This window comes from Coregonus lavaretus (assembly GCF_964263955.1).
Source record: "Coregonus lavaretus genome assembly, contig: HAP1_SCAFFOLD_3413, whole genome shotgun sequence".
NCBI lineage: Eukaryota > Metazoa > Chordata > Actinopteri > Salmoniformes > Salmonidae > Coregonus > Coregonus lavaretus.
Window position 1 is genome coordinate 24,096 of NW_028163773.1, and position 21,793 is coordinate 45,888.

Genomic DNA, 21,793 nt, shown 5'->3' on the forward strand with positions numbered 1-21,793 from the left:
CTGTTTTCGCTTTGTCATTATGGGGTATTGTGTGTAGATTGATGAGGATATTTTTATTTATTTAATCAATTTTAGAATAAGGCTGTAACGTAACAAAATGTGAAAAAAGGGAAGGGGTCTGAATACTTTCCGAATGCACTGTATCTATTATGTTTGTGATTTATTGTTTCGTCAAGTAATCTGTTGTATGCCTCCAAATGTATTCATTAAATTGGTATGCAATATTTAGTAATATCCAAACTACATACTGTTGTAATCATCTAATAGCTTATAATGTATTGACTATTGTTTTTAGACTGTTAGGTCAATCAATCTCTCAATTGGCTGACAGGGGCATGGAAAAACTCCTATAGTCCTTTATAGTTTATAAAGGACTAGAACCTGTTTCTTGAATTCTAAACATTAGACATTGGAAATCTCTATTTTTGACTGTCATAATACCTGTTATGGCAGTAACTTTACAAGCACTAATTATGGTACATTTAGACTGAGAATAGTATCTAGATATGGTAAGGGGTGAAATAAGTATTGTCAGTTAGTTATAATTGTAATGGTTTAGCAGATAATAAGAAAAGACGATCAGTCTTTACGTGGCTAAAAGAAAAGGAATATAACATATACTGTTTACAGGAAACTCACTCTACATCCTTAGATGAAGTTGCTTGGAAAAAGGAATGGGATGGTGGAAATAATTGTCTTTCATGGACAAAGGAACTCAAACGGTGTGATGATATTAACTAACAAAAATGTTGATCCGAATGTGCAAACAGTCAGGAATGATTCGCAAGGAAGGTGGACCGTTTCGAATATGAACGTGGATGAAAAACAGATTTGGCTCATTAATCTTGACTACTTTCTTGTCTCTTTCATCAAAGGACTGTCATCTAATTGTCCTTCACATAACTCTTACAGAATTTCCACGTGGACGGGGATACATTATTTACATGGACGAAACATTGGAAATAATATACGACAACTACTATAAATAATAGAACAACATGAAACATCTAAGAAGCCAAGCCTGGTATTCTTAGCTGATTTTGAAAAGGCCTTTGATAAAGTAAGACAGGATTTTATATATAAATGCCTGGATTTTTTCAATTTCGTAGAGTCTCTTGTTCAATGGGTAAAAGTAATGTACAGTGAGGGAAACAAGTATTTGATCCCCTGCTGATTTTGTACGTTTGCCCACTGACAAAGAAATGATCAGTCTATAATTTTAATGGTAGGTTTATTTGAACAGTGAGAGACAGAATAACAATAAAAAAATCCAGAAAAATGAATGTCAAAAATGTTATGAATTGATTTGTATTTTACTGAGGGAAATAAGTATTTGACCCCCTCTCAATCAGACAGATTTCTGGCTCCCAGGTGTCTTTTATACAGGTAACGAGCTGAGATTAGAAGCACACTCTTAAAGGGAGTGCTCCTAATCTCAGTTTGTTACCTGTATAAAAGACACCTGTCCACAGAAGCAATCAATCAATCAGATTCCAAACTCTCCACCATGGCCAAGACCAAAGAGCTCTCCAAGGATGTCAGGGACAAGATTGTAGACCTACACAAGGCTGGAATGGGCTACAAGACCATCGCCAAGCAGCTTGGTGAGAAGGTGACAACAGTTGGTGCGATTATTCGCAAATGGAAGAAACACAAAATAACTGTCAATCTCCCTCGGCCTGGGGCTCCATGCAAGATCTCACCTCGTGGAGTTGCAATGATCATGAGAACGGTGTGGAATCAGCCCAGAACTACACAGGAGGATCTTGTCAATGACCTCAAGGCAGCTGGGACCATAGTCACCAAGAAAACAATTGGTAACACACTACGCCATGAAGGACTGAAATCCTGCAGCGCCCGCAAGGTCCCCCTGCTCAAGAAAGCACATTTACAGGGCCGTCTGAAGTTTGCCGATGAACATCTGAATGATTCAGAGGAGAACTGGGTGAAAGTGTTGTGGTCAGATGAGACCAAAATGGAGCTCTTTGGCATCAACTCAACTCGCCGTGTTTGGAGGAGGAGGAATGCTGCCTTTGACCTCAAGAACACCATCCCCACCGTCAAACATGGAGGTGGAAACATTATGCTTTGGGAGTATTTTTCTGCTAAGGGGACAGTACAACTTCACCGCATCAAAGGGATGATGGACGGGGCCATGTACCGTCAAATCTTGGGTGAGAACCTCCTTCCCTCAGCCAGGGCATTGAAAATGGGCCGTGGATGGGTATTCCAGCATGACAATGACCCAAAACACACAGCCAAGGCAACGAAGGAGGGACTCAAGAAGAAGCACATTAAGATCCTGGAGTGGCCTAGCCAGTCTCCAGACCTTAATCCCATAGAAAATCAGTGGAGGGAGCTGAAGGTTCGAGTTGCCAAACGTCAGCCTCGAAACCTTAATGACTTGGAGAAGATCTGCAAAGAGGAGTGGAACAAAATCCCTCCTGAGATGTGTGCAAACCTGGTGGCCAACTACAAGAAACATCTGACCTCTGTGATTGCCAACAAGGGTTTTGCCACCAAGTACTATGTCATGTTATGCAGAGGGGTCAAATACTTATTTCCCTCATTAAAATGCAAATCAATTTATACAATTTTTGACATGCGTTTTTCTGGATTTTTTTGTTGTTATTCTGTCTCTCACTGTTCAAATAAACTTACCATAAAAATTATAGACTGATCATGTCTTTGTCAGTGGGCAAACGTACAAAATCAGCAGGGGATCAAATACTTTCTTCCCTCACTGTATATCAACCCCAGGTGTAAAATGGTAAATAGTGGCTACTTCTCAGACAATTTTGAACTGTCAAGAGGAGTTAAACTAGGTGCCCTCTGTCACCATATCTATTTGTTATGGCCATTGAAATGCTAGCTATTAAAATCAGATCAAATAACAACATTAGAGGATTAGAAATCCTAGGCTGAAAAAGAAAGGTGTCTATGTATGCCGATGACTCAAGTTTTATATTAAGTCCACAAGCTAGATCCCTGCAATGTCTCATTGAAGATCTAGATAACTTTTCTGGCGCCTCTGGACTAAAACCTAATTATGATAAGTGTACCATATTACAGTATGTATTGGATCTTTAAAAAACACAACTTCTACATTACCCTGCAGTTTACCTATACAATGGGCTGACGGTGAAGTAGACATACTTCGTATTCACATCACAAAATATATCAATGAGCTCTCCACAATGAAATTCAATAGAAAACTGGTAAAAATAGGCAAGATCCTGCAACCATGGAGAGGTAAATACCTGTCTATTTATGGAAAAATTGCCCTGATTAACTCCTTAGTCATATCGTAGTTTACTCATTTACTTATGGCGCTGTCTACTCCTGATGATTCGTTTTTCAAATCATATGAGCAAAAAATATTTCGCTCTATCTGGGATGCTAAACAGACAAGATAAAGCGTGCCTATCTATATAATGAATATGAACTGGGTGGGTTGAGATTATTACATATAAAAGCAGTAAACCTCTCTCTAAAATCTTCACTTATACAAAAGTTTTACTTGAACCCAAAGTAGATTACTAAGAAAAGCTCATCCATTGTTTAAAAATGGCCTTTTTGCTTTTGTGCAGATTGTCATGTCTCATTTTAGATTAATCAAAAAATGAAACCTTTTTCAGAGTATCTCTCTTTTTCAAACAAGCATTGCAGAACTGGTTACAACTGCAATTTTATCCCCCAGAAAAGATAGAAGGGGGGCTCTCGGATGGTTGAGGGGCAGCTCTCGGGGGAACTGTGGAGGGATCTTGGATGGTTGGTGCCCTGGCGGTTGGGAGATTGGGCCTGTGGCTGATATGTCGCTGGTTCGGGTCGCCGATTTGACTTGGTGGGAGATCTGTTGACGTGCCCTTGGGCGGGGCGCTTGACCCTGGTTGCTCCTGTGGGTTGCTCTGGATGGGAGTCTGCTAGATGACAGAATGTAATGTAAATGTTGAGCGGCTTCACTGCAGGTATGTTTTATAATAATAATTATTCTTGGCATTTTTTAGCCTGTTCACTCTTGTGTTGTCTCTACCTTCTCTTTTCAGGATACTTCAAAATCAGGATCACACAAATGTATTGCTATGAAAGTTTTTATTTTCTTTCTAGTTTCTTCACATTATTTTTTGCTCTGCCGTCTCATCCTTTTCTAAATATCCTTATTGAAGAGATTATTGTATTCACTCAACTTTTTAATTACATAATCATAAATCATTATTTTGACACATCAATCCCACCTCAGACATTGTCCCTTCTGCAGTAATGGGAGACATTGATTGGCTGGAGAGGTTTAACATTGTATCATATTTAAGCAGTAAGGCCAATATACCATGGCTAAGGGCTGTTCTTAGGCGCTATGCAACGCAGAGTGCCTGGATACAGCCCTTAGCGGTGGTATATAGGCCACCACAAACCCCCCAGGTGACTTATTGCTATTATAAACTGGTTACCAACGTAATTAGAGCAGTAAAAATAAATGTTTTGTCATACCCATGGTATACCTTCTGATATACCACCGCTGTCAGCTAATCAACATTCAGGGCTTGAACCACCCAGTTTATAATACAAAACATTTCGTGGAATAATACCTTATATGATATATTATCAATACATCTATTTTGATTTCAATATTTTTCTTATTCAATAAAAATGCTATTTGGCTATGTGATCATTTAGAAAAGACAGAAGAGATACACAGTCTTTTGAGGTCATTTAAATGTTCTAATGTATTTTGGCTGCAGGGAAAGTAGATTATGTAACGAGATTGTACTCGCTCATCTTCAGTTGGCCGCTTGGGCACGGGGCAATGTGGCGAGCATGCGCTCAAGCAAGCACAGCACATACGTACTAATGCACGGAATTTAAGTAAATAAAGATACTACTTCTTCGTGGAGAAAATATTATTCAACAGAACGAAGGTGAGTTATATTGTAATTTGGAGCTATTTTACGCGCCACGCTCGTTCTGTACCTATGGGTGAACAATTTTGTATTTGTATTGCAAGTTCTGAGCGAGTTGGAGCAGAGAATTAGGGCACGATGAGCGGCCTGAGCATCTCGGACGCACTGGTTGGATTAGGTATAGTTTGAACCCAGTGACTCCTGAAAGCTTTTCAAAACAAACGGAGCACACTACGTTGTATAACAAGCTGCATGTATCTTATAAATCTTTTCTGTATCTTATAAATCTTTTCACGTTCCTTGCAGAGAGATGCCCAAAATATGTCGAGAACCAAATGTTCCAATAACAGGACATAGACATTGTTAGATGTCCAACAGACCGTGATTGCATCCTAAAATCAAACCAGCGCCATGAAATATGTTGCACAATGCGTTATGTAAGAGGTGATGAATAGAATGTATTTTATTGAGTGGATTTGCTATTGATATAGAAAATGATACATAGTCACTCTCCCCCAACGGGGTTCCATAGGCTAAATACAAGTTGGCAGATTGTTATGTTTAAATGTATGCCTCTACAGTCTTAGAATTTTTTTCCCCAAAATGGTTGTTCGGCTGTCCCCATAGGAGAACCCATTTTGGTTCCAGGTAGAACCGTTTTTGGTTCCAGGTAGAACCCTTTTGGGATCCATGTAGAACCTTCCTGGAACAAAAAATGATTATTCAAAGGGTTCTCCTATGGGGACAGCCAAATAACCCTTTTAGGTTGTAGATAGCAGAGTGTGTTCTTCTAATATATTGCTTTAATAATGGTGTAATATGTTTCCATGTGAATTATTGAAATATTGAATCGATTGTAATGCGAAATACAATAAATAGGCCTACAGTTCTCTCTACTTATACAAATTAGTTATGATTTGTGTTGCGCAGATCACTTGGGGAAATGTGCGGACAAAGTGGCCACTAGCTACACAAGGCTCTTTACTTGACATTATTTGGATAATTATTTCATAACTTGTTTTCGAGTAGCCTAGTATGTGTGTGGTTTGGTGGCTCGTGGTTGTAATAATTGGATTCCAGTATTGCAGCGTGGCTAGGCAGTGTAGAGTAGGCTACACACCCACTCTTCGTGTGCGCGAAGAGACGTCCCGCTTTCTTTTCACTCACTCTCGGTTTCCCAAAACTGTGTTGTCGAACTCTTCGTTCCAAACGTGAGGGATAGCCAAGGAATGCTTAGCTTTTGAGAACATTGTGAATAATCACTGCACAGTTATGCCTTCCTGTTTTAAAATACAATCTTTTTTGGCGCTTGTGCATAATAACTGCGCACTCAGCATTTTCTGCATTTCTGAGTTTTTGCTTTGGGCACATTTTGTTACATTGATTCTACTCTTATGTTTACTTTTGCATGTTGGATCATGGTTACTTTTCTGTATTAGTTCGATGGTATTTCAAACTTGTAGCCTATTTTTTTGGGGAGGAGGAGACTTTTGTTTTTTAGGGAAAGAAGGGGACTTCAACATTATTTGCATGTCACCAGTGGCGGACTTACCATTTTGGCAGAATAGGCAATTGCCTCAGGCCTCACATCATCAGGGCCCTCATGAATTGGGCATAATTAAAAATAATACAAGTAATAAAATAAATAAATAAAGTTATATGGTGGCTAGATTATATAAGGCTTTACTATTTCCTATACATGAGTCAAGGGCAAAATAATACACTTGATTTAGGCTACATTATTGCATGCTAAATGTTTCTGATCAGTGATAGATGAGCAAACAAATAAATGAGCTAAAACCTCCAGTTATTTGCCCAGCCAGAGATCAATTAACCAAATACACAGACAGAGATTCAGTGAAATAAAATCACATTGATTGAAGTGTACTCCCTTTTCAATTATTCTGTGCTGGTGTTTAAGTCGGTTGTAACCCCTGCGAGACAAAAATAACATTAAAATACTTTGACTGCCTGTCTGCTTCTGGCTTGTGTAGTTTATTTTGATTTTTGCTGTTCCATCCAGAGTATGTGAGCGGAGCAGGAGCGGAACTTGCCCAATTTCCCTGGAGTGTAGAGTGAGATTCCCAAATACTGCCGCATCGGCCTTCTCGCCCGCTCCAATTTTGCTCCAATAGTGCTCACTTCACAAGCTCAGGGCATGCCCGCCCCAGCATGCATTTGTAGTCTACCTGTGTGCTGCTATAGCCCCTTGCTTTAGCTACTGTCATGGACTTCGCTAAATATTTTCATAAATAAACGGATAAAACACACAGGTGCTAAATCCAGGTGACTTACAAAGATGAGGACCAAGAGCAAGAGAGGGAGTGCGGTGATGTAGTGTCCACAACTGAAAAGACACGTATCCCAAAAGCATGATGGTGTACTTACTACGTGCACACGCTAAAAGAAAGGAATGAGGTGGGTAGATAACTAAGTGTGTCATTGTAGCAAAGTATTTATAAACAAATAATCTGATCTCTTAAATGTTTCGATCATTTTCATTCTATTATCTATACAATAGGCCATCATTGATTTTGGCACAATGGGCCTGCCATATTCATGGTAGCCATGAAGAGCTTTGAAAGGCTGGTCATGGCTCACATTAACACCATCATCCCGGAAACTGTAGACCCACTCCAATTCGCATACCGCCCCAACAGATCCACAGATGACGCAATCTCAATCGCACTCCACATTGCCCATACTCACCTGGACAAAAGGAACATATTTACATTTTAGTCATTTAGCAGACACCTATGTGAGAATGCTGTTCATTGACTACAGCTCAGTGCTCAACACCATAGTGCCCACAAAGCTCATCACTAAGCTAAGGACCCTGGGTGTAAGGACAGATGCTGGGAGACAGGAAGCAAGTACAGGGTGAGGATTTAATAATAAATAGACATGAAACAAAGCAAGAACAGCGTCTGGACGAGAGAAACAAAGCAACATCAATGCAGACACGGGGATCAAACTGAGGAACAGACAGATATAAGAGAGGTAATAAGCAGTGATGAAGTCCAGGTGAGTCCAATGAAGCGCTGATGCTTGTAACAATGGTGACAGGGGTGTGTAATGATGGGCAGCCTGGCGCCCTCGAGCGCCAGGGAGGGGGAGCGGAGGCAGGCGTGACACTGGGACTAAACACCTCCCTCTGCAACTGGATCCTGGACTTCCTGACGGCCCGCCCCCAGGTGGTAAGGGTAGGCAACAACACATCTGCCACGCTGATCCTCAACACTGGGGCCCCTCAGGGGTACGTGCTTAGTCCCCTCCTGTACTCCCTGTTCACCCACGACTGCGTGGCCAAGCACGACTCCATCATTACGTTTGCTGACCACACAACAGTGGTAGGCCTGATCACCGACAACGATGAGACAGCCTATAGGGAGGAGGTCAGAGACCTGGCAATGTGGTGCCAGGACAGCAACCTCTCCCTCAACGTGAGCAAGACAAAGGAGCTGATCGTGGACTACAGGAAAAGGAGTGCCGAACAGACCCTCATTAACATCGACGGGGCTGTAGTGGAGCAGGTCGAGAGTTTCAAGATCCTTGGCGTCCACATTACCAACAAACTATCATGGTCCAAACACACCAAGACAGTCGTGAAGACGGCACGACAACACCTTTTCCCCCTCAGGAGACTGAAAAGATTTGGCATGGGTCCCCAGATCCTCAAAAAGTTATACAGCTGCACCATCGAGAGCATCCTGACCGGTTGCATCACCGCCTGGTATAGCAACTACTCAGCATCCGACCGTAAGGTGCTACAGAGGGTAGTGCGTACGGCCCAGTACATCACTTGGGCGAAGATTCCTGCCATCCAGGACCTATATACTAGGCAGTGTCAGAAGAAGGCCCAAAAAATTGTCAAAGACTCCAGTCACCCAATTCATAGACTTTTCTCTCTGCTACCGCACGGCCACCCGGACTATTTACATTGAGCCCCCCTGTTTAATATGACATGTAGCCTATTTGTAGCCTATTTGAAATGATGAGTGCTTCTTACATTCACCTTTTCATGTTTATTCAAATACTTTTCATTCAAATTCAATAATTCATTGGTTTCAATAATTAAAACCAATTGGCACTACCGATAGATCAGCGTTCTAAATACCCCTTGTGATAGTGTGGTGCAATGACAGAATGACACAATTTACCACAATCTGCCACCATCTACCACAAATGGTCGCGGCATAAGCTCAAAACTTTTCACCTTTAATATTGCAGATAGATTGTAACTTCCATCAATGTAATTGTCTGCGTCACTTCCAATCCCCCATATGTTTTTTATTTCTCGCATACAAATATATATATACATACATATACATACAGTACCGTTCAAAAGTTTGGGGTCACTTAGAAATGTCCTTGTTTTCCATGAAAACATACATGAAATGAGTTTGAATAGGAAATATAGCAAACTGGATAGGAAATGTAGTCATTGACAAGGTTAGAAATAATGATTTTTAATTGAAATAATAATTGTGTCCTTCAAACTTTGCTTTCGTCAAAGAATCCTTCATTTGCAGCAATTACAGCCTTGCAGACCTTTGGCATTCTAGTTGTCAATTTGTTGAGGTAATCTAAAGAGATTTCACCCCCTGCTTCCTGAAGCACCTCCCACAAGTTGGACTGGCTTGATGGGCACTTCTTACGTACCATACGGTCAAGCTGTTCCCACAACAGCTCAATAGGGTTGAGATCCGGTGACTGTGCTGGCCACTCCATTATAGACAGAATACCAGCTGACTGCTTCTTCCCTAAATAGTTCTTGCATAGTTTGGAGCTGTGCTTTGGGTCATTGTCCTGTTGTAGGAGGAAATTGGCTCCAATCAAGCGCCGTCCACAGGATATAGTATGGCGTTGCAAAATGGAGTGATAGCCTTCCTTCTTCAAGATCCCTTTTACCCTGTACAAATCTCCGACTTTACCACCACCAAAGCACCCCCAGACCATCACATTGCCTCCACCATGCTTGACAGATGGCATCAAGCACTCCTCTAGCATCTTTTCATTTGGTCTGTGTCACAAATGTTCTTCTTTGTGATCTGAACACCTCAAACTTCGATTTGTCTGTCCATAACGCTTTTTTCCAATCTTCCTCTGTCCAGTGTCTGTGTTCTTTTGCCCATCTTAATCTTTTCTTTTTATTGGCCAGTCTGAGATATGGCTTTTTCTTTGCAACTCTGCCTAGGTCAGCATCCCGGAGTCGCCTCTTCACTGTTGATGTTGAGACTGGTGTTTTGCGGGTACTATTTAATGAAGCTACCAGTTGAGGATCTTTGAGGCGCCTGACACTAATGTATTTGTCCTCTTGCTCAGTTGTGCACCGGGGCCTCCCACTCCTATTTCTATTCTGGTTAGAGCCAGTTTGCGCTGTTCTGTGAAGGGTGTAGTACACAGCATTGTACGAGATCTTCAGTTTCTTGGCAATTTCTCGCATGGAATAGCTTTCATTTCTCAGAACAAGAATAGACTGACGAGTTTCAGAAGAAAGTTCTTTGTTTCTGGCCATTTTGAGCCTGTAATCGAACCCACAATTGCTGATGCTCCAGATACTCAACTAGTTTCAAGAAGACCAGTTTTATTGCTTCTTTAAATCAGCACAACAGTTTTCAGCTGTGCAAACATAATTGCAAAAGGGTTTTCTAATGATCAATTAGCCTTTTAAATTATAAACTTGGATTAGCAAACACAACGTGCCATTGGAACACAGGACTGATGGTTGCTGATAATGGGCCTCTGTACGCCTATGTAGTTATTCCATTAAAAATCAGCCATTTCCAGCTACAATAGCCATTTACAACATTAACAATGTCTTCACTGTATTTCTGATCAATTTGATGTTATTTTAAATGGACAATTGCTTTTCTTTCGAAAACAAGGACATTTCTAAGTGACCCCAAACCTTTGAACAGTAGTGTACATATCCTTTAAAAATATATATATTTCCCTTTATTACTTTCCAACCCCACCACCCCTTCCCTAATTGGAGTAAACTAGTGAACAATAACGCTTAGGCCTCTACTTTCAGCTTATACATACTATATACATTTTATGGACACAGTTAATTTTACAATAATTCTATTTTGTTTGTTTTTACTCCTGAACTTCCTCTACCCTCATATTCATGATGTCCATCCGTTCTATATGCCATATCTTTCTAACTGTGCTCTTTCACAAAATCTCTCAACCTATAACCTACAGTATATACTTATTAAGGACACAGTATGCTTTACATTAGTTATCTTGTTGTTATTAGTTGTTGTTATTTGTTATTAGTCCCATCCTTCAGCTCCATTCAACACCTCCCATCTATCTCTTAACACCATCCATATTGTATTTCTATTTGCCATATATTTTTCAACTGTACTGTGATGTTTCCCAGAAGTTCTGAACCCTTCTATTCTCATTGTTTCTACAGATTCTAAATTGAAGATAAACATTTTTGCTAAAAGTATTATTATATTATTGATCGATTGACTATGACTTTTCAGATCACCCAGTAGTGCTATCTGCAGGGTTAGCTCCAGGTAAATATTGGAATCCTTCAGCCATTCCTGGACCTGTGACCAAAAACAAGCTACAAATGGACAGTACCAAAACAAATGATCTAATGATTCTGTCTCTTCGCAGCAAAATCTGCAGAGCTGGGAAGATTGTATCCCCCATATAAATAACATTATATTGGTAGCAATAATTTTGTATAATTTAGATTGAAAAATTATAAGTTTTTAATCCGGCGTTGTTTTGCGTATCAGTTCATAAACACTATGCCATGGAATCGGTACGTCAAAAATCTCTTCTCAACTATTTTTCAATCTATATGGGACGGCTGTCAATCCTTTGGTCCTTAAATTTAACTGGTATACTTTTTTATTTATCACAATTTTCTTTAATGCAGGGCCAACAGACAAGTTCCTTACTTTTTCCCACTTCCCTCTTCCATTTTTGCGGTAATAGTGCAATTATTTGGTAGTAGTTTTGGGTAGAGCAGACATTTCCATCTGTTTTTGTTAGCTGCATGTGCGACATAACTCCACCAGTCCTACTTATGATATCATTTACGAAGATTACACCTTTTTTAAACATTTGTGCAAAAAATAATGTTTTTTTAAATCTAATGGTGTGAAAAAGTGTTTGCCCCCTTCCTGATTTCTTATTTGTTTGCATGTTTGTCACACTTAAATGTTTCAGATCATCAATTTTTTTTAAATATTAGTCAAAGATAACACAAGTAAACACAAAATGCAGTTTTGGCCCTGTGTGAAAAAGTGATTGCCCCCTACAACCTAATAACTGGTTGGGCCGCCCTTAGCAGCAACAACTGCAATCAAGTGTTTGTGATAACTTGCAATGAGTCTGGTTTTCGTCTTGGAACTCTGCCATGCAGGCCATTTTTGCCCAGTCTCTTTCTTATGGTGGAGTCATGAACACTGACCTTAACTGAGGCAAGTGAGGCCTGCAGCTCTTTAGATGTTGTTGTGGGGTCTTTTGTGACCTCTTGGATGAGTCGTCGCTGCGCTCTTGGGGTAATTTTGGTCGGCCGGCCACTCCTGGGAAGGTTCACCACTGTTCGCCATTTGTGGAAAATGGCTCTCACTGTGGTTCGCTGGAGAAATGGCTTTATAACCTTTTCCAGACTGATGGATCTCAATTACTTTCTTTCTCATTTGTTCCTGAATTTCTTTGGATCTCGGCATGATGTCTAGCTTTTGATGATCTTTTGGTCTACTTCACATTGTCAGGCAGGTCCTATTTAAGTGATTCCTTGATTGAGAACAGGTGTGGCAGTAATCAGGCCTGGGTGTGGTTAGAGGAATTGAACTCAAGTGTGATAAACCACAGTTGAGTTGTGTTATAACAGGGGGGGCAAAAACTTTTTCACACAGGGCCATGTAGGTTTGGATTTTGTTTTCCCTTAATAATAACAACCTTCATTTCAAAACTGCATTTTGCGTTTACTTGTGTTATCTTTGACTAATATTAAAATTTGTTTGATGATCTGAAACATTTAAGTGTGACAAACATGCAAACAAATAACAAATCAGGAAGGGGGCAAACACTTTTTCACACCACTGTATTTGAGTTGAAAAACAATATTTGTTGCATTATTTGTTCTGTCGTTTCTGGAGGATTAAATTGAAATTGCAACCAACTTTCTATGGGTTGTTTTAGAAATAGTGATATTTGGGAGATTATTTCCTTTTCAAAATAACTGAAAGTGAGAGGTTGTAATCTGAATAAAGGGAAAAAGGCCATTCTTGAACATGGGGTGAGACAATCTTACTAATTTGCTAGAGAACCAGTTCGGATTTAAGTATAACTTTTGTATGACTGAAGCTTTTAGTGATAGGTCTAATGCTTTAATATTTAACAATTTATGTCCTCCAAATTCATATTAATTATATAAATATGCCCGTTTAATTGTGTCTGGCTTGCCGTTCCAAATAAAATGGAATATTATTTTCTCATATAATTTTAAAAACTCTTCGCTAGGCGTAGGCAAGACCATAAGCAAATAGGTAAACTGGGATAATACTAAAGAGTTAATCAGGGTGATCTTTCCACAAATAGACAGGTATTTACCTTTCCATGGTAGCAAGATCTTATCTATTTTTGCTACATTTCTATTAAAATGTATTGGAGTGAGATCATTTATTTCATTTGGGATATGTATTCTGAGTATATCCACATCACCATCAGACCATTTTATTGGTAAACTACATGGTCATGTAAATGTTTTATTTTTTATTTATCCAATACGTAATATAGTAAATGTATCATCATTTGGTTGTAATCCAGAGAGGTTAGGAAATGTATCTAGATCCTCTATGAGGCTGTGGAGGGATTCAAGTTGTGGATTTAAAAGAAAACATGAATCATCAGTGTACAATGACACATTTGTTTTTAAGCCCTGGATTTCTAATCCCTTGATATTACTGTTGGTTCATAATAAATAGATACATAATAAATAGATATGCCGATAGTGGACAACCTTGTTTTACTCCTCTTGACAGTTTAAAACATTAGGAGAAATAGCCATTATTGACTATTTTACACCTAGGGTTACTATACATGATTTAAACCCATTTCATAAGAGATTCTCCAAAATTGAAATGCTCTAGGCATTTATATATAAACTCCAGTCGTATTTTATCAAATGCCTTTTCAAAGTCTGCAATGAATAGCAGGCCTGGTTTCCCAGATTTTTCATAGTGTTCTATTGTTTCCAGTACTTGCCTTATGTTATCTCCAATGTATCGTCCATGTAAAAAACCTGGCTGATTATAATTAATAATGTCTGACAATACCTTTTAAATTCTATGCGCTAAACATTTTGCTAGAATTTTTGCATCACAACACTGAAGTGTAAGGGGCCTCAAATGTTTTAAATGGACTGGATCTTTATATTTCCCACTTTGAATCCTGTTTCAGTAAATGAAATCAGACCTTCTTCTTGAGTGTCTGATAATCTACCATTTACATAGGAGTGGTAAAAATATGCTAATAACGGTCCTCTGAGTATATCAAAAAAGGTTTGGTATACCTTGACTGGTATGCCATCCAACCCTGGAGTTTTCCCGGACTTAAAGTATTTAATTGCATCCAGAAGTTCCTCCTCTGTAATTTCATCTTCACATTAGTCTTTCTGTATGGTTGTTAATTTTACATTATCAATAGAAGAAAAATCCCTACAATTAGCTTCAGTTAGAGGATATGGAGGCGACTGAAACGAAAACATATACTTAAAGTACTTTGCTTCCTCCTTCAAAATATCATTTGGTGAATCATGGGTGACTCCGTCATTTGTAACCAGTTTCAGTAAATTATTTTTGGTAGCAAAATAGATGGGTGTTGGTTAAATTGTGATTTTAATGAATGGAGCGAATTTGGAGCAGCAGTTTTTTTTCCTGTGAGCGCGGAGCGGTTTTTAGCAGAGCGGTTGGAAGGGACATGGAGCACCGGAGTGGTGCTCAAGCACCGCTCCATGAGCAGCGATGAGCGGGATTTACAACCACTCAACTCCGCTCACATGCTCTGGTTCATATGCAATATGTCATAACTGTACCGAACACTGATCACAGACTAAGTAGACTGATCGACAAATCACATTGACTTTTAAATAACTAGACTTAACCTTGAATCCATCATAACTAGGCAGCCTAATGCATGATTACAATGTGTATTATAATCTAATTAAGCATGTTCCCCCATCATCTGAAACAACGACTAGCCAGGCAGATCTTAAATCTGCAATATGTTACTTTATGGGCGACCTGACCAAATTCACATAGAAATATGAGTTATAGATCTGTCATTCTCATTGAAAGCAAGTCTAAGAAGCTGTAGATCTGTTCTATGTGCGCTATTTCTATACTTCCCGTTCTTAAGTTTAGTTTTTGCGTCTTTTACTTTCGTTTTGTACACAGCTTCAAACAGCTGTAAATACAATGTGTTTGGTTATGGAATATATTTCATAGCGGTTTAGATGGTACAATGATTCTCTACTCTATACTTGCTTGTTTTGTCACATAAACTGAAATTAGGTGAACTATTTGAATTTTAGCAACAAGGAAATGGCAGAGCGATTTTTGCATAGAATATTTCAATTGAATCCATGCAAAAGTCTGAACTTTTACTGTAAGTAATTTCATCAGAGACAATGTGTCACGCCCTGTCTCGGGGGACTCTTAAATGTTGAGCCAGGGTGTGGAGTTTCTGTTACATTTTCTATGTTTTCGTTCTAGATCGTTTAGATCTATGTTGGCCAGGGTGGTTCCCAATCAGAGGCAGCTGTAGCTCGTTGTCTCTGATTGGGGACCATACTTAGGTAGCCTGTTTTCACTAGTTTGTTCTGTAGGGTTTTGTGTATAACCTAGGACTTCACGTATCGTTTGGTTTATTGTTTTGGTTCGTGTGTGTACACAAATAAAGAATGTACGCTTATCACGCTGCGCCTTGGTCCGCTTCATCTGTCAACGATCGTGACAGAAGATCCCACCACCAGATGACCAAGCAGCGTGCCCAGCAGGAGAAGTTGGCGATGTCCCAGGTGGGCGAATGGTGGTCATGGGAGGACATATTCGCGGGCAGAGGGCTATGGGCTAAAGTAAATGCCCAGGCAGGAGAGGAGAAACGGCGCCAACCGTGCCGACGACGGACACGCGAGAGGCAACCCCAAGTAATTTTTTTTGGGGGGGGCACACGGCGTGGACGACGGGGCTGCTGGAGGCAGCTACAGGACGAATCGGCGGACTAGGAGAGGAGGCCACCAGGTTTGGGGGGCTGGAGGGGTGGTTGGCGGAGCCTAGAGGTAGAGCAGAGCCAACTCCCCGTACTCAGGCTAGGCAGCGTGAGACTGGGCAGGTTCCGTGTTATGCGGAGCCACGTACTGTGCCGCGAGTGTTCCGGCACAGTCCTGTACGTCCTGTGCTAGCACCACGCACGTGTCGTGCTAAGGTGGGCATGCAGCCAGGACGGAGTGTGCCGGCTCAACGCTTGTGGCCTCCAGTACCCCTCCTCGGTCCCGGATATCCTGCGCCAGTGCCACGTGCTGTAGTGCCAGTACGAGTGCACAGCCCTGTACGTCCTATGCTGATGCCTCACACAGATTGTGTGGAAATAGGCATTCAGCCAGGACGGATTGTGTCAGCTCTCGGCTCCAGACCTCCAGTCCGTCTCCACAGTCCAGCCCGGCCTGTTCCTGTACCTCGCACCAAGCCTGTAGTGCGCGTCGCCAGCCCGGTCCGGCCTGTTCCTGTCCCTCGCACCAAGCCTGTGGTGCGCGTCGCCAGCCCGGTCCGGCCTGTTCCTGTCCCTCGCACCAAGTCTGTGGTGCGCATCGCCAGCCCCGTCCGGCCTGTTCCTGTCCCTCGCACCAAGCCTGTGGTGCGCGTCGCCAGCCCGGTCCGGCCCGTTCCTGCTCCCCGCACCAAGCCAGTGGTGCGCGTCGTCAGTCCGGCATGGCCCGTGCCTGCTCCACCGGTGTCCAGTCCAGCTTCGTCCAGCGGGGCCAGACCAGACCAGGGGCACTACGGGGGGAGGGAGGGGGGGGGGTAGAGAGAGAGTGGTGGTCACGCCCGGAGCCGGATCCGCCTCCGAGGCGGAATGCCCACCCGGCCCCTACCCCGTTGTGTTGGTGTGGCGCGGTCGCAGTCTGCGCCTTTGGGGGGGGGGTACTGTCACGCCCTGGCTCGGGGGACTCTTAAATGTTGAGCCAGGGTGTGGAGTTTCTGTTACATTTTCTATGTTTTCGTTCTAGATCGTTTAGATCTATGTTGGCCAGGGTGGTTCCCAATCAGAGGCAGCTGTAGCTCGTTGTCTCTGATTGGGGACCATACTTAGGTAGCCTGTTTTCACTAGTTTATTGTGGGATCTTGTTCTGTAGGGTTTTGTGTATAACCTAGGACTTCACGTATCGTTTGGTTTATTGTTTTGGTTCGTGTGTACACAAATAAAGAATGTACACTTATCACGCTGCGCCTTGGTCCGCTTCATCTGTCAACGATCGTGACACAATGAGTGGTATTCAGTCATTTTTAATTGTGTAACGTAAAGGTAAATATGAAATATACACATGCATTTCTTCTTGGTGCAAAGTCAGTGCAAATTACATTTTACATTGTAAATTGTCTTTGTGATAGATGTTCACATTTTGAATGAGATCAGGCCCATAAATATAAACCACAGTGCAACATATAGATGTCTCAAGTTTTGAGGGAGCGTGCAATTGGCATGCTGACTGCAGGAATGTCCACCAGAGCCGTTGCCAGAGAATTTAATTTTGATTTCTCTGCCATAAGCTGCCTCCAACGTTGTTTTAGAGAATTTGGCAGACAACGTGTAACCACGCCAGCCCAGGACCTCCACATCCGGCTTCTTCACCTGCGGGATCATCTGAGACCAGCCACCCAGACAGCTAATGAAACTGGGGGTTTGCACAACCAAATAACTTATTCACAAACTGTCAGAAACCGTCTCAGGGAAGCTCATCTGCATGCTCGTCAACCTCACCAGGGTCTTGACCTGACTGCAGTTCGACATCGTTACCGACTTCAGTGGGCAAATGCTCACCTTCGATGGTAACTGGAGAAGTGTTCTCTTCTGTACCGTGCAGATGGCAGACAGCGTGTATGGCGTTGTGTGGGTGAGCGGTTTGCTGATGTCAATGTTGTGAACAGAGTCCCCCATGGTAGCGGTGAGGTTATGGTATGGGCAGGCATAAGCTACGGACACGATAATTTGAATGCACACAGATACCGTGACGAGATCCTGAGGCCCATTGTCATGCCATTCATCTGCCGACATCATCTCATGTTTCACCATGATAATGCATGGCCCCAAGTCATAAGGATCTGCACACAATTCCTGGAAGCTGATAATGTCCCAGTGCTTCCATGGCCTGCATACTCACCAGACATGTCACCCATTGAGCATGTTTGTGATGCTCTGGATCGACGTGTACGACAGCGTGTTCCAGTTCCCACCAATATCCAGCAACTTCGCACAGCCATTGAAGAGGAGTGGGACAACTTTCCACAGGCCACAATCAACAGCCTGATCAATGTCGCGCTGCATGAGGCAAATGGTGGCCACACCAGATACTTACTGGTTTTCTGATCCACGACCCTACCTCTTTTAAAAGTTATCTGTATTCCCAGTCATGTGTAATCCATAGATTAGGGCCCAATGAATTATTTCAATTGACTGATTTCGTAATATGAACTGTAACTCAGTAAAATATTTTACATCTTTCCATGTTGTGTTTATATTTTTGTTCAGTGTAAGTATTGTCTTGGTGCGTTCACTCCAGGGTCGGCCCATAGGTCCCAAGCTCCTCGTCCACAAGAGTTTCTCCAGGGTCTTCCCTGTCTCATCTGCCTCCTCTTCGTTGGGCCTGCGCTGTTTCTTTCCATTGTGCCTGGGGGTGCTTGTCAGAGGAGCCACCCCAATTCCATAGTTGTGTGTTGTTGTGAAAGGAATTGTGGTTGTAGTCGCTGGACCTGGGCCTCCTCTGTGGGCGAGGGGGTCCTATGTAGGCTGTATCTGTCCTTGGGCCCATCCTAAGGAACAAAAATAAACATTGCTAAGGCTACATATCCCCTCTCATATCAAAACAGCAGGATGTGATCTTAAAGTTAGATTGGATTGCTCAATTTTATGTTTATTTACCTGCTTATACTTGGTGTACTGATTTCTCAGAGAAGTTCAACTTGTGCAATCTGACACAAAGGGGAAAGGGGAAATATTAAACAATGTTTTTAGCAGCAGGCTAGTGCAGGATCTTCTGCAAATAATTCAGGCTTTAGCTTTGTGAATTCAATATTTCCAATTGCAGAGCAGACATATTTTTATCAACACAAAGTTATTAAAGCTGGATGCTGCTAGGTGCCCAAGGAAAACAATCAACACATTGGATGAGTCAGTTTGTTATCTGGCTAGCATCCACCTCTGTTCATGGCCAACTAGTTATCTAGAAAACAAACAAAGTAATCAAAGTAACAAAACAGACATAGCCAGCATGCTACATAACATAGTATGGCATACAAAACAAACAGTCCAAACAAAGCTAGCTAGCTACAAATAGACTTTATAACAAGTAGCAATCAAGCTACAGTTGGTAGTGGTCATTTAGCTAGCTAACCAGTTGTCCAACTAGCATTAACTATGGGACAGGCATGGGGTTTTGAGGCAGTCATTAGCCTACTTAAAAACATTTTTATATCAAGTTCAACAAGGACAAAATTATCTTACCCGAACACCCAGATGGCTTACAATCCACTGCCTGTGTCAGAGAGATTTGGTGTCTCTCTGTCAATACTGCCGACTTGTTATACTGCCGGGCTCTTTTCCACCAAAGAGATTAAGATCTCTTCCTTGTCTTCAGTCCAAAATTGCTGCGTCATTTCGACCAAAATCCCTGACCTTAACCACTAAGGTTGAACGGTATCCAGATTTTCATACCTTCATCCCGTTCCTGTACCATACGGTATTACCGGCAGTGCACACAAGGGGCGCTATTTCTTTCCAAAATAAATTTGAGCTGGAGATAATTTATTTGGCACATCTTAGATGGTTAACTTATAGTTATAACCAATGGCGTAGCATGCAGCCCCCCAAGCTTTAGAATAGAAATATTGATTTGACAGTATTGAAAATCATACCGTCTGTATTTCAAAATACCCCGGTATACGGTATACCGCCCAAGCCTATTAACTACACTGCTAACCTTATGCCTAACCTTAAATTAAGACCAAAAAGAATACCCATTTTATTTTCATGAATCTTTAGGAAATAGACAATTTTGACTTTGTGGCTGTGGAATCTAGTGGAAACCCTAGCTAGCAAGCTAGTTAATTCAAATATGGCACACCAGAAAGTCACCTCTTTTTTTGCTCTTGTTGATCATTACTTCCGCTCTCTTCTCATGTTTTCTGATTGTCTCAGAGTAGAAATGCCGCTAGCCGACAGGGGAACCTGATTCTACATTTAGAAATGCTGGAAAATGTCAGCAGTCAGACAATATCGTCAGGTGGTCCCCAAAATACACCACGTAGTCAGCAAGCAAACGAGTGGTAGACAACCAATGGCCGATCAACATCCAGGCTCTGTCGTAGCCGGCTGCGACCGGGAGACCCATGGGGCGGCGCACAATTGGCCAAGCGTCGTCCAGGGTAGGGGAGGGAATGGCTGGCAGGGATGTAGCTCAGTTGGTAGAGCATGGCGTTTGCAACGCCAGGGTTGTGGGTTCGATTCCCACGGGGGGGCAGTATGATTTTTTATTTTATTTTTAATAATGTATGCATTCACTAACTGTAAGTCGCTCTGGATAAGAGCGTCTGCTAAATGACTAAAATGTAAATGTAAATTAAAACATGTATGTGGCTCTTAAAACACTCTACTCCGGATCATGGTGCATCAATCAATCTTCTCAGCTTATGGAAATAGTCCATGTCCTTAGGTTTTCCTGCTCGTAGGTTTTAAATCCTCCTGAATTTGAATCTGAATCTGGTTGTTTGTGGTGACCTATATTGTATCACACTCCAGGAGAGAGCTGAACCAAACGGCTGGCTTGTATTTACTAACTCCCTGCCCTGGGGGTATGTAGGGAGGGAGAGAAAGAAAGGAGTGGAGTACAGCTGGGTTTCAATGGAATTACATACACATTAGGCAATTATACACTGACTCAGGCTTTCTCTCTTTCAGTCATACACACACATGTGCACAAACATTGTACAAATTCTCACTCGCACACGCTTGCATACACCAATTGGGATTCTCTCACTCGCAGATGTGTCAGTCTGGGTCTCACTCACTCTCTCAACTTAAACACACACACACACACACACACACAGACACAGACATGGAACAACATAGACTTTCCGCTTGGTTGTTAATGGCCTCTGACATTAGTGTGCGTGCCAGCAGGAGCAGCGGTGGATAAGACAGAGAGACAGAGAGCGATAATGGATTTGAGCCTGTCACCATTCAGTCCCAATTAAACACACACAAACACAACTGAAGTCACTCAGCTCTATATATGGGCCTGTTACAGCTCACCACTTCCTTGTTCCCTTATCTCTGTACATACAGTACCAGTCAAAAGTTAGGACACACCTACTCATTCAAGGGTTTTTATTTATTTGTACTATTTTCTACATTGTAGAATAATTGTAAAGACATCAAAACTATGAAATAACACATATGGAATCATGTAGTCACCAAAAAACTCTTAAACAAATCAAAATATATTTTAGATTTTAGATTCTTCAAAGTAGCCACCCTTTGCCTTGATGACAGTTTTGCACACTCTTGGCATTATTATTATTATTATTATTATTATTATTATTATAGCAATCTGGTGATAGCAGATTAGGAGAAAGTGACCT

General features: G+C 41.6%; 1 protein-coding gene across 1 annotated transcript in view; it reads left to right on the forward strand.

The window, feature by feature from the left end:
• Positions 1-4,806: 4,806 nt before the first annotated feature.
• The window catches only part of LOC311117787 (uncharacterized protein), a gene marked incomplete at its 3' end in the record, with an annotated part of 34,714 nt that continues 17,727 nt past the window's right edge, over positions 4,807-21,793 (forward strand). Inside the window, exon 1 of the mRNA XM_084192701.1 lies at positions 4,807-4,916. The remainder of the gene's footprint in view (positions 4,917-21,793) is intronic.